This window comes from Lissotriton helveticus, chromosome 5_1 (assembly GCF_964261635.1).
Source record: "Lissotriton helveticus chromosome 5_1, aLisHel1.1, whole genome shotgun sequence".
In the NCBI taxonomy this organism is placed as follows: Eukaryota; Metazoa; Chordata; class Amphibia; order Caudata; family Salamandridae; genus Lissotriton; species Lissotriton helveticus.
In genome coordinates this window covers 1,914,719,915-1,914,734,414 of record NC_136065.1, presented here as the reverse complement: position 1 = coordinate 1,914,734,414, position 14,500 = coordinate 1,914,719,915, and the positions used below count along the sequence as shown (strand labels likewise).

The 14,500-nt window shown below is 46.6% G+C and overlaps 1 pseudogene across 1 annotated transcript in view; it reads right to left on the bottom strand.

Annotated features, from left to right (window-relative positions):
* Window positions 1–14,500, bottom strand: part of LOC144753877 (keratin, type I cytoskeletal 12-like) — a 91,779-nt pseudogene that overhangs the window by 52,437 nt on the left and 24,842 nt on the right. The window contains exon 2 of the transcript XR_013594585.1: window positions 2,370–2,452. The product of XR_013594585.1 is annotated as a keratin, type I cytoskeletal 12-like (transcript). The remainder of the gene's footprint in view (window positions 1–2,369; window positions 2,453–14,500) is intronic.

Below are 14,500 nucleotides of genomic sequence, written 5' to 3'. Positions count from 1 at the left end.
TAAGTATATTTATTGGAACAAGTGCTGCGCAGCAGCTCACACAGCCAGCAGATCATCAATAAACAGTTGGTCGTTTAAACTATATTCTAAATCGAATACAGGGATGGAAGGGGAAGAACACAGAGAATAGATGATTCTAGAAAGACTAGACAGCAAACCTAACAGATCACTACAACATCTAACATGGGCTTCAATTGGAATTCCATAGAGCATATTATCAAGCCCATCATCGCCGTTTTAGCGGCAGTTTTCTACCGCTAAAACAGCAATAATTTTATCGTCTGTCTTGATAATATGCCCCTAGGTTCTTCTGATTCCGCGTGTAGGCCTAGCATGACTTTTAGTACTGCGAGGAGCATAGAGCTGCGAAACCCTTTTTGGATAGCCATGTGCTTTATATACATATCTGTAATAATAATAATAGTAATAATTGCTTAATTTGTGCCAGTGGTGGGTACCGGTACTCATTTTTGGGGCCTTGGACTTAATTTCTATCATCAGAATTTGATCCAGAGCAAGAGAAAGAAGGCAGAAATGAGAAATGGAAGGAAGAGAAAGGTAGAGAATAAGTGACAAACGGAGAGAGTAGGGATGAAAAAGAATCTGAAAAAGTGAGATAGCAAGTAAAGGCTGTGTAAATGTGTTACAATCAAGACTAGGCAGCCTTTGTGTTTGGTGACTATGGCACTCAACAGCACCATTTGTTGGCTTCTAAGAAACTCTTTGGGTTCCTGCAAATATATTTTTACAAATCGATTTACAAATAATTTGTTGATCTGAATTATGTATTATGCTAATGACATGGTGCCCTCTGTCTCCTTAGATGACAGTGAAACAAGGGAAATAAATATATAGACAAAAACTAGCAATGTTTTACGTTTTTTTATAGATAGCTTTTTAGGAATATTTTTTCCACAGATTTACATTTACCACCTCTGTAATAGCTGTAAGTGGCACTAGTCGGTCGTAGATGTCATATAAGTAAGGGTGGCTCCTCCGCTAAGACGGAGGAGCATCACCTCACTGCGTTTTGCAGTGTAAATAAAGGAAAAATAAGATCATAATAACTAAATTTTATTATCCTTGTTCCTGATGTGGCAGCTTTGCGGTGGGGCGGGGCTACTCTGGTCTCAGAGCAGGGGGAGGAGTTGTAGGCACTCTGTTAGTGTGCATGAATGTTTTGCCTACCGTCTCGGGCCGGCCAAACAGTCTTGCGCACTTTGCAGGTTCTCCACCCAGGCAGCATTACAGCCAGGGTGGCTGTAATGCCAAGACCCATAGTCCCCGTCTGAGCACTGAACCACGGCGCTCAGACCAAGGGGAGCCTGGGTGCTTCCGGACCGAGCAGAGGGATGATGAGGAGGGAGGACGAGGAGAGGCGCAGTGAGGAGATAAGTTTAATTTTCTCTTTTTTTGCTGCCCCCTGCCTTCCCACCCCCAATTTGTGGCAGCCGTTGCCGGCACCGGGCAATCCCCCGGTGTGCCGCAAGGGTAGGGGCCTGTTTTGGGCCCTAGGGGCCGTTTTTGTTACAGGTCCGTTTTTGCAGCATAGCTGAAAACCGGCCCTGGCAAAGAGCTCGATCGCACCCCCAGGGGGCCGGCCGAGCACTTTGCCAGGGCCGGTTTTGGTTCTCAGTCTGGCCCTGGCCGCCACTGTATGTAAGGAAGATCTATTACACTTAACGAAAGTTAGAATCTGATTAAAAGGGTACACAAGGATACCATGTACATGTGTACACACACACAAATATACGTGTGTAGGCATGTTGACCTTTATAAATATAATGCATTGCATTATTATTTTGCATCAACGGGCCAGCTCTGCAGGTTTTTTCAAGGGTGTATATTATCTAACATAGGGGTGAGGCTAATTTTACACTCGTTTATGGAAACGGGTGCTAAGGATGGAGCAAATCGTACTGTTAAAACTATGACTACTTGCTGAATCTCTAGTGTGTCCAAATAAAATAAATACTATCCGTCCCAGAGACTCAATAAGAGTCTGTGCTGTGAGGTGCCAGTTGTGTGTAGCGTGACCTCACTCAAGTCAGTTCACAAACTGTCTCCAGGTACCAAAAAGTCAGTGATCTCAGGGCTTCTCGCCTAACTAGTTAAATGGTAACAAAACAAGACTAAAACCCCTAGATTGCATTAGGCTATTGGGACATAATGGTCCAGGACTGGAAACAATGTCTATAATTACCAGGTTTGGGGAGAGAGTGACAAATTGTAACCCTGGCTGTGTGAAACTTTCGAGTGAGCTGTTTTGGAGGTGGTGCTCTCAGCAGGAGTAGTACGTTCAGGAATAGTAGAAAGTCCTAGAGGAAGGCCACTATTATTCCCAGACCTCACACAGAGCTTAGACTCACTTCAGCTTGAAGTCATCCGCTGCCAAATTGGAGTTTTCGACCTCAAGGAAAAAGCTGCCTTTGTTCTTGGTGGCGGCAGCGATCTGGAAGGGAAGACAGGTTTAGATCAATAATTGATATGTATACACTAACGCCTTTTGAACGGAGGTTCCTTTACTAGCAACAAATAGTAGTACAGAGGATGCAGGAAGTGCCTCGTGACGTCATGCACTTACAAGTGCAACGTATCACAAAAGACATCGTGTGCACATCCAATTTGTTTTATTGAAGAAACAATCAATCAGGATCCAATAAAGCCTTCCTATAATTCATACTCCAATATCAAATAGGCCCACAAGACAGATACAGGCAATTGCAATAAAGTTGTCTCCAACAGCATAGTGGACATGAACATTCTACCACTCTCAATTAATACCTCATTAACATTCCAAACCTAAGGCATTACATATTCTATTAGTTCTGTACTATTAAGTTCTATTACTTTTACAATACTTGAATTACCAATGCAACACCTTTTCTTTACACAAGATATATCCCGTGAACAAGGTCCCAGGGACACACACACACACACACACACACACACATGTATATAGACGTTCTACCTTGAAGCAAATATACAATTATGACCTCTTTTTTACCATTTCAATATAGATTTAAGTCAAACAGTTTTGCAGGAATAACAATATTTTTTTTTCCGGTTATAATTTCATTTTGTGAATTATCATACTCTGTGTTTGTTCGTCTGTATGTATGTGTTTGTCGTACTAAAATGTTTCTTAATGAAGGCACTTTTGCCAGAGTGAGGTATGGAAAAGATGCACAGCTGACGGCCCCATTTTGGGTTAATAAGGGGGACCGCCAGGGCTGTGTATTGGCGCCAACCCTTTTCTCGCTTTTCCTCAATGGTCTAATGGAAGATCTATACCAAGCTAAAGATCTGGATTCCCCAAAATTGGGGTCCGGCAAACTTCCTGCATTAATGTTTGCGGATGATACCCTGCTCCTATCAAAGTCACCTATGGGGATACAGAGAGTATTAAGGGAATTTACTGACTTTTGTAAAAAGAGGAAACTCCAAGTTAATATCAACAAAACGAAATATATGGTGTTTAGCGCCAAACCGTCTTCCTACCCGGAACCAACCATGAATGATCCCATTGGAGCGCGTCAGGGTCTTTGAATATCTTGGACTGACTCTGAACGACAAAATGGCCTGGACCCTCCAAATCGAAAAGGCACATTTGAGGCTTACACAGATGATATAAGGAATGGTGGGATAAGGAAAATTAACAATGGTTGTTCATCAAAGGCAATAAGCTCGCTATTGGAGATTTACAAAGTGCAAGCCCGCTCCGCAGCTTTGTATGGGGCGGAACTTTGGGGGCACAGTAAAACTAAAATACTAACGATAACTGAAAACAAATTCCTCTGAAGTATCACAGCATTGCCAATTAATACCCCATTGGTACCACTAAGGATGGACCTGGGTGTCTCTCCTGTGGCGGATCTTATCTCAAGCCGACCATTGTTATATTGGCGTCGGCTTTGAGTACTGAGGGGCTAAGCCACTACAGGGAGGAGCTCAGGTCGCTCCTACAGTCACCAGGAGCAGTCAGATGTATATCTTGGCTGTCCTTTGTAAGGGACTCCTGCAAGGCAATTGGGAGAGAGGATCTTTGGGCAACCCCGGAAGAAGCATGTGCAATTACTTCAATTTTTTTTTTATCCAAACTCCTGAAAGATCACAATTTGTCATCTTTATGCCAAGCTTACTCAACCACACGCTTGACTTGGGTGTTCCTGAATCATAAACTTAGCTATTCCTTTGAACGAGCCCTGGATATTATATATCCTTTGTCGACAAGGAGGCTCTACCTTCAATTCAGATATGGCAACCTTCCGCTATTTTCACTAACAAACAAGTGGTCAGATGATTCCTGCTATCTTTTCCCCGGGTGTCACATGGAAGAAGAAACAGAGGTCCATGTGGTCTTTTTTTGCCCGGCCTATGAGAAGGCTAGGAAAAAATGGATCACACAAGTATGTAGGAGCCTAGGCATAAGGAACTATTCAGTTACACTTAGAATCTTAAAATCTGATATGAAACCACTATTTGTTATTGCAGTGTCCACATTTTTGCAGGAAATGTGGATAAAGAGAGGGCGACTTTTAGAAATTGATGTATAGATATTAGGATTATTTTGTATTTTTCATCTGAAGTTGTGCTCGTTCTTAATCGGCCCCAACATAAATGTTTAATAGATTTTTTAATGACTTTTATATTAATTTATTTTTTTAAATAATTGGGCCTCAATGCTACTCTGTACGAATGCTCTGAATGTTTTGGACTCTGCTGTTCTTTGTTGTTCTTTATTGCCACAATCGTAAACCAAAGCACGGGCGTTTAACTTAAATTGTTGTATTTTAAATTATGTACTTTTATGACTCAAAAAGTCGAAATAAAGTTAAGAATGAATGAATGAAATGTATCATCAACATTAGTACTTTCAACAACAAAATCATTTTCAATTCAACTCTTTCCTTGTTCATCACGTACTTTCACAAAATCATTTTCCAAATCATGAAAAAAGCTTTTCTTGCTCAGGTTTAAGTAATACCAGAGCACTTTTATTCCACCACCCTCTTTCCTTCAATAAGAATGCACTATCGGACACTTGCAACATCTGCTTTGGGATAGAATATACAGATTTCTCTTTTTGAACCCTCATTCCTAACTAAACCCAATCTTCTAACGAAAATTGTTTACATTTGTTTCTATGTATCTTGTCATGATAACATTTGTCCTTAAGTTGTTGTTGCACTATTTTACCCTTAACTTGTAGTTTGTCATCCCTTATCTCAGATACATTAGTTTGTTTATCACAATCTTCCATTTGTGGTGTGAACAAAGTAGGACCATCTCTCACTCCAATAAAAAATTGTGAAAATCCTGTAATTGATTGCGGAGCATTGTTATAACTAGCAATCTTTTGTCTTAAAACATTAGAGACAGGCAAATCAGATGCCAGTGCCATTTAAACTCCCGTCTTTAAATATGTATTGACTCTTTCTGCTAAACTATTAGAGGAAGGACTGTGCAAGTGTATTTTTACTTGCTGTATGCCACATTTGTCCAGAAAACCTAACATTTGTTCTTGAAGTTAATTGTGGACCATTTTCAGATACTAAGATGCATTGAATACCTTCCACAAAAAACGATTTTCGGTAAAGAATCATTAATCACATCTGTGGTGATGTTAGCATTGAACACATAGTATGCACAATTTGAGTAGTAATCAGTCAGTGTAGGAAGCTGGCTCTGTATAGGCTATATCAAAATGAGGTATAGTGTGCACAGAGTCCAGTGGAAACCCAAAGGTAGGCAGAGGTAAAAGTAGACAGCACCTTACTCTCTATTTGTGGTAGTGTGGGTGAGCAGTAAGGCTTTATCATAGGGCAGTGTTAAGCATTTGTTGTACATACTTAGGCAATAAATGATGCCACTCGCTCAAAGACTGAACTCAGACCAATTTGTTTGTATCAAAAATATTATTAAGTTATTCTGTTTCTAGAACCAAGCCAAGCCTGGTGCAGGTAAGTGAAATAAATGCTCTGCAAAATCTAAAGCAATGATTTACAGTTGAATGTAGGTTCAAATGCAGTTGGTTGAATTACAGGTAAGTCAACAGTTCAAAATTACTTTTTAGTTACTTTACAGAATAATGTGCCTGTTGCTTTTGCTAATCAGTGTGAGATGCCTAGATATCACATTAAGACATTTCTTAGACAAAAGGTAAGTAATTAACTTTTAGTACATTTGCAGTTTTTGAATGTTTCATACAAACCAACACAACACTTAGAAGAATTTTCAGGGAAAACAGTCAATGCAGTCTTATAGAAGGAAAGTAAGTTAACGTTTTGCAGGTAAGTACTCTTTGTGGGAGTTGGTATTCTGGGGCTAAAACCAGGGTCACTCCAGAGTCAAGGATACACTCTCAGAACATCCTCAGCGGCACAAGGGCGGCTGGGTGCAGAGTGCTAAGGCCTATTGTTATTCAATGGGGGATATGGGTGTTGTTTTCAATGGGAGTTGCCGGTTTGGATTTTGGCTGCAGGCTCAGTCCAGGATGACTTCCAAACAGCTGGGCAGGTAAGTTTTTAGAGGGCTCGAGGCAAAGGTGCACCTCAGGTGCACCTCAGGTTCTCTTCTCCAGGGCGCAGCTGCAACTGGATGCAGGGGAGATGTTTGAGGTCGGATTTCACCTTACCGGGCCACTCATGGTTGCGGGGGGTCTCCGTGCAGAGGCTGCAGGTGACATTGGGGAGTCCTGAAGGGGTCAACCCACAGTGGATTTGGACTCTGGAGTGCTGGGGACCTTGCTGGGACCGGTGGGCCACCTGTATTCGGGCCGTAGGCATCTGGGGCCAGATGCATCAAGCATCCATTTTGCGATTCCTTATTAGCGAAAAATAAGGAATCGCTAATAAGGAATAGCAAAATGGAATGCATTAGGCAATCACTACAAAAATAGCGATTCCTTAGAATTCCTTAATTGCGACTCGCAAATTGCGAGTCGCAATTAATGAATACCTCCCCATTCATTCCTATGGCCCCAGAGGCCCATAGGAATGAATGGGAAGACAATCTCAATTTGCGAATCGCAATTAGCGATTCGCAAATTGAGATTGCGAGTTCAAGGGTGCAGGGGTGTCCAAAGGACACCCTGTTGCATCCCTGATTTTGATCTGTGCACATATGTTGCGCACACACATGCCCTCGGGGCATGTGTGTGCGCAACATGAAACTTTGAAATATGCACAAAAGTGCATTTTTCTAAGTTTTTGCAAATTACCATGAAGTTGTACTTTGTGGTAATTTGCGTGCCCTATTAGCGAATTCGCTATCTTTGAAACTTTCATGCATTGCATTTAAGGAATCTCAATTTGAGATTCCTTAAATGTAAACAATCGCAATTTAGCGAATTCTCTATTTGCGATTTTTGCATTTGGGATGATGCATCCCAAATGCAAAAATACCGGTAGCAAAGGGGCGGATTCTGAGAATCTGACCCTTTGCGACCGGTTTTTAGCTTGATGCATCTGGCCCTTTATGCAGTGGTGATTCCAGGCATGGGGTATCTTTTTCCTCAGCAGGCTCAGAGTCTCTCTTGGGAGTTTCTTTTGAAAAGAGCTGCTGTTCACAGGAGACCTCTGACCCTGGTTCAGGGCCGGTCGCTCCACACACCGCACGGCTCCCCGTAGGTGTGCCCAGCCTTCCACCGTTGCTGCCGCGAGTTAGCCGCTGCCCCTGCTGCTAAGTATCCCTACACTTCACTGTATACTGTGCCCTGTGATTTGTTCCTGTGCCTCTGTTATTTTTAGACTGTGTTTTTGTTCTGTGCCACTGGTTTCCTGATTGTGTTTTTGCCCCCTGCCGCCCGTTCTCTGGACCGTTTTCCCGCTCTTCGCTCCCCTCCTCCCCCCGCCACTGCTCCCCCTGCGGCCCTGCCCTTTTCTCTTCTGTACCTTCTACCCTTCCCATTCGCCGCCCCGCTCCCGCCTCCCAGCTGCTCCTCCCTCCCTCTTGGACATTTAGGGCGATTCCGCGCTGTGGTGAGCAGCGACCTCTGACCCTGGTTCAGGGCCGGTCGCTCCACGCACCGCACGGCTCCCTGTAGGTGTGCCCAGCCTTCCACCGTTGCTGCCACGAGTTAGCCGCTGCCCCTGCTGCTAAGTATCCTGCACTTCACTGTATACTGTGCCCTGTGATTTGTTCCTGTGCCTCTGTTATTTTTAGACTGTGTTTTTGTTCTGTGCCACTGGTTTCCTGATTGTGTTTTTGCCCCCTGCCGCCCGTTCTCGGGACCGTTTCCCCCTCTTCGCTCCCCCCCACGCCCCACCGCTGCTCCCCCTGCGGCCCGCCCTTTTCTCTTCTGTACCCTCTCCCCTTCCCATTCGCCGCCCCGCTCCTGCCTCCCAGCTGCTCCTACCTCCCTCCTCGCCATTTATAGCGGAGACCACACGAACGCGCAGCTGTCACGCAGAGCGGGCGCGCCGATTGCGCGCCGAAGCCGCGCCAAAGGCAAGCCCATCTACGCCCGTCCACGCCTGGACCGCGCCCAGTGCAAGAACCCCTGGTCCCCGCCGGACCCAGACCAACCGACTAAGATACGACGCTGCTGCCCTCACCGCACTCAACACCGGACGACCGCCCGCCTCCTACCAAGCCACCCCCAGGCGCACCCACGGACCCTTCACCTGCCAAGCCTGCAAATTTACCTGCCTCCATAACCGCTCCACTCTCGCCAAACCCAGCACCAACAACCACCTCAAGTGCATCCTCCTCACCAACACCCGCTCCGTACACAAGCACGCCATCGACCTCTGGGACCTCCTCGACACAACAGCTCCTGACGTCGCCTTCCTCACCGAAACCTGGATGAACGCCTCCTCAGCCCCCGACTTCGCCATCGCCATCCCGGACGGCTACAAAAGCACCAGGAGGGACCGCATCAACATAACCGGAGGAGGAATCGCCATCATCTACAAGAACACCATCAGCGTCACAACCAACACCGAAGACACCATGTCCACCGCCGAACACCCACACTTCCAGATCCACACCGACCCCCAGACCACCCTCAGAGGAACACTCATCTACAGACCCCCGGGCCCGTGCACACAATTCATTGAAACCGTCACGCCCTAGCTTCACCAGACTACATCCTCCTCGGAGACCTGAACTTTCGCCTAGAAAACAACAACGACAACACCACCGCCACACTGCTCGACAACCTCGCCTGCCTCAAACTCAAGCAACTAGTGGATTCCCCCACTCACCTCGCCGGCCACACCCTCGACGCCATCTTCTCGCCAGCAATCTCATCGCTTTCAACCACGCCACAGGACTGCACTGGACCGACCACAGTTGCGTACACTTCACATTCAAAAGGACCACATCTCACCACCACACGCTTCGGAGTCCCCACAGATGCTGGAGCAAAGTCACCACGGACCAGCTTACCACATCGCTGGGCCAGAACCCACCCGCCGACACCAACACACCTGACGCCAACACCGCAGCACTCAACCTCGCACACTGGATCACCAACTGCGCCGACGTCCTCGCTCCACTAAAAAACACCCACAGCAAGACCACCACCAGAAAACCCTCATGGTTCACAGACGCCCTCAAAGTCGCAAAGAAATCCTGCCACACCCTCGAAAAGACCTGGCGCAAAGAACGGACAGCGGAGAACAGGACAGCCCTCAAAACCGCCATCCGCAAATACCACCAGCAGATACGGAACACCAAGAGGACATCGCTCAAGGAACGACTAGACAACTACACCCACAACAGCAAGGAACTCTTCTGCATCATCAAAGAGTTTTCGAACCCTGACGCCAGCAGCAACGACATCACCCCTTCGCAAGACCTCTGCAACTCCCTCGCCACGTTCTTCCACCGCAAGATCACAGACATACACGACAGCTTCAGATCCCAACCGCCACCCCCAGATAACAGTCCAACGATCCCCACCACCATCATCAACTCCTGGACCCCCATCAGCAGTGAAGACACCATCCACATCATGAACACCATCCACTCCGGCTCCCCCGCAGACCCGTGCCCCCATCACATCTTCAACAAAGCCGACACCATCATCGCACCCCACCTACGGAACGTCATTAACAGCTCCTTCACGTCAGCCACCTTCCTGGAGAGCTGGAAGCACGCTGAGATCAATGCACTACTGAAAAAACCCACCACAGACCCCAGGGACCTCAAGAACTTCCGGCCCATCTCGCTCCTCCCCTTCCCAGCCAAAGTCATCGATAAGACCTTCAACAAACAGCTGACCGCCTTCCTTGAGGACAACAACTTGCTCAACCCCTCCCAGTCCGGATATCGAGCAAATCACAGCACCGAGACCACCCTCATCGCAGCCACTGACGACATCAGAACCTTGACGGACAACAAAGAAACAGCCGCCCTCATCCTCCTGGACCTCTCCGCAGCCTTTGACACCCTATGCCACCGCACCCTAGCACACCGCCTCTACAACAAGGGCATCCAGGGGAAGGCCCTGGAATGGATCACCTCGTTCCTCACCGGCAGAACCCAGAGAGTCCGCCCCCCCTTCCGATCCTCGGCAACCAAAATCATCTGCGGCGTACCCCAAGGATCCTCTCTCAGCCCAACACTCTTCAACTTCTACATGAGCCCCCTCGCCACCATCACACGAAAATACAACATCAACATCATCTCCTACGCCGACGACACCCAGCTGATACTCTCCCTCACCAAGGACCTAGCAACCGCCAAACCGAACTTCCAGGAAGGAATGAAAGAGGTAGCAGACTGGATGAAGCACAGCCGTCTCAAACTCAACTCAGATAAGACAGAGGTCCTCATACTCAGACAAACCCCCTCAGCATGGGACGATTCCTGGTGGCCCTCGGCACTGGGCACCGCACCGACACCCACAGACAACGCACGCAACCCGGGCTTCATCCGGGACTCCTCGCTCACAATGACCAAACAAGTCAACGCCGTCTCTTCCTCATGCTTCAACACCCTGCCCATGCTCCGGAAGATCTTCCGATGGATCCCCACCGAAACCAGAAGAACAGCCACCCAGGCCCTCGTCACCAGCCGACTGAACTACGGGAACGCCCTCTACGCTGGGACAACCACCAAACTCCAGAACTGTCTCCAGCGCATACAGAACACCTCCACACGACTAATCCTCAACATCCCCCAACACAGCCACATCTCATCCCACCTGAGAAATCTCCACTGGCTCCCCGTCAGCAAGAGAATCACGTTCAGACTGCTCACCCACGCTCACAAAGCAATCCACAACCTGGGCCCGGAATACCTCAACAAACGACTCACATTCTACACCCCCGCCCGCCAGCTTCGCTCATCCAACATCGCCCTCGCCACCATCCCACGGATCCGCAGAGCCACCACCGGAGGAAGGTCGTTCTCCTACCTGGCGGCTAAGACCTGGACCTCTATCCCCACCCACCTACGACTGTCCCAGGACCACCTCAGCTTCAGGAGGCACCTCAAGACCTGGCTCTTCGAGCAGTAGCAGCTCCCCGCACCCCCAGCGCCTTGAGACCCTAACGGGTGAGTAGCGTGCTCTACAAATATCTGATTGTTTGATCAAGTCTTTGTTGAAGGCAGTCAGTCCTCCCAGGGGTTCTGGAAGTCACTGGCTGCAGGGCAAGGCGACTTTTGGCGCATGATGTCTGGATACTGCAGACGGGCCGGTAGGGTTGGGGCCAGGTCAGTTCTTCTCTGCAGTCTCCTTTGCTGGGTGTCTTCTTTTGTCCTTCTTCTTTGTAGGTTGCAGGGATATGTCTTTTTGGGTCAGGGCTGGACCCTAAATACTGTATTTAGGGGCATTTTAGGGGTGTCGAGGTGTTGGCTACTGACCTTTGGGTGACTACACCCTTGGTATGCTCACCCCATGTGGGAAAGTGGGCACAATCCCTAATCCTGATTGTAGAGTACCTGCCATCTGCAAGATGGCGGGTACTGAAGAGTGGGCTTCACCTCGCCTCCCCCATCTGAGGGGTGGGGTTGGCAGGGGTGGGCACACCTTCTGGGCTGCTCTTGTTTTTCCTACCTGTTTTCCCACTGAAAAGGAGGGGGGAGACAGGAGGGGGGCCTGCTCCTCATAGCAGGAGGTGTATGGATGTACGGGTTATACCCAACAATAGTTACTGGAACCTGGGTAGACTAAGCGATAAGAGGAAGGGGTTCCAGCTTAATGAGACAATTTGTAAAAAGAATTTCAATTACTGATTTACACAAACACTGGATGCGTCCACATTGTTTTAATCACAATGGGGAAAAAAGATGCACATCATACATTAGACAATCAATCAATATATTGAACAGTGCCCCGGTTAGGGAGGGTGGGGGAGTGAGTGATAGCAAGTGAGGAAAAAGTGATAGGAAGTGAATATCGTGACAGAATAATCAATGAATAGAGAGTAAGCTGTAGAACTGTTACATATTCTGTACATAAAAGACTTAAAAGTTCAAAATCATTGTATTTACACATAACATACTCCACATAGATTCAAATAAATGAAAAGTTAGGACATGGAGTTGTCATAAAGAACAGGCGGGTTGTCGACGTTTCGACCCCTCAGGAAATGCAGGTAATTGTTATTGTCCTTGCCGTGGGGTCTTCATCAGGACGGGTGGTGGGGCAGGTACCTATTTGATATATGCGTTCAGTTAGTTAACTAACAAAGGATGTGTATAATAACATCATCTGTAAGGAATAGCGACACAATTAATTAGCGTATATGGACCGTGGAAAGCAAGGGAGTATTAAAGTATCCAACCAAATTACAATTGACTCAGGCCAATTCGTGGCAATGACTAGGAATATATTAAGTATCGCAGAGTCGAATATCATAGGTTATTTATGGATATATACATATAATCAAAATTGATATTTAATATTTAAGGAGTCTGGAAACAGGGAGCGGCGCGAAGAAACTGGCAGCAAGTTGGACTGGGTGGGCAGGGCAACTATAAACAAGAACCCATTACCTGTATCGTGAATAGATACGGTATCTTTGTATGGAACTTCCTTGTTCTGGTATCTAAAAGGAGTATAATATAATAAAATCATCAATGCACCGTGACATGATTCTACACGTATTATCCACATATTCATGTGGCAGCATGTTGTAAAAGTGGCGAGAAACAATCGTTTGGGAGCGAAACTCACCGTGATCAGGCGTTCGAGACGCCTACCTCGGAGGTAATTGGGTTGGTAGAATAACGTACCGCAGTATGCGTCAAGTACTGAAATAATAAAAAGAAGAAAAGATAGCACGTGAGTGCTTAGCTGGACGCATAAACTAAATCTGCATCTACACATCATTTTGACCGGCACTGGAGGTGCCTGTGTTTCAAAAAAGGCGGGGGTGTGTGCCTCGCATCTACACGCCAGTGGTAGTTGCATTGGTACTAAACTCACCGGGTGCCGAATCAATCGTGCATCTTGACGGTCGACTCCGCAATAGCAATGGCGAGTCGGATTTCCTGGTTGATTTAATCTCCAAGGAGATAGGATCACGTGGTGGGGCTAGAGCTAGATGAGGGACTAACTGACCATGCGTTTCAGCGACGTCAGGGTGACTGAAACGCACGTAGCAGAGCGGTTATTCACGCAATTATTACCGGAAGAGTAGAGTAACATATGGACTCTGAAAAAAACTTATGTGATGGCTTGATTTGCAATTGGCAATAGAGAATTCTATATATATTTTGTCAATTAGCAAGAGACATATTCACACTCTACATTATCGATGCATGAAAGGAAAATACGAACTTTCAAGCAAAAATATATTATCAAATTGCCCAGGACATTGTTCCAACCACCTAGTAAAGTACAATCATTTTAGTAACAATATATGAGCCCAGTACATTATTCCACATATTGGCGTCCAAACACCTAGAAAAGTGTGATCATTGGAAAAAGGGCAGAAGCATACACATATTACATGAATAGGTATCATAAGTTTAGAAAGATTACAATCATTTAGAGAAATTGCGGAATCGGGTGGAGGCGTACCTCTCACAAGAGGGTATAGGCCTAAGATATCCAGCATGATTGCAATGATCAAGGCAAAATAAAATACATCGCTAATTTCAACCGCATGGAGATGGAAGTGAGTGGGGGTGTACCTCTCTCATGAGGGTATAGGCCTCTCACGTAGGACCCCTATGTAGTTGGACAGCACTCGGGTCCACACATTGCACAAGTTTAGGAATTATGGCTACCAGAGGGGGATACAGTAAACGAGCATGTATGTACATTGAATTGGAATTGAGCTATTGACATCTGATTAAATGAGACGTACCTCTCACGTAAGTGTATGGGTCATATCAGTCTAAATTACGGGGAAGGCTACTCAATGCAAGGTGGCCAGTTGCGAGAAGGAACTGTCGTACTCATTAAGTCCCCTTTCAATGGAGTTAAAGAAAAACATCCATTTTAACTCGCGGATGTTGAGGATGTTCGAAATGTTCCCTCCACGTGGACCTAGGACTATTCTCTCAATCACAACCCATTTGAAACTGTCTGGCAAGT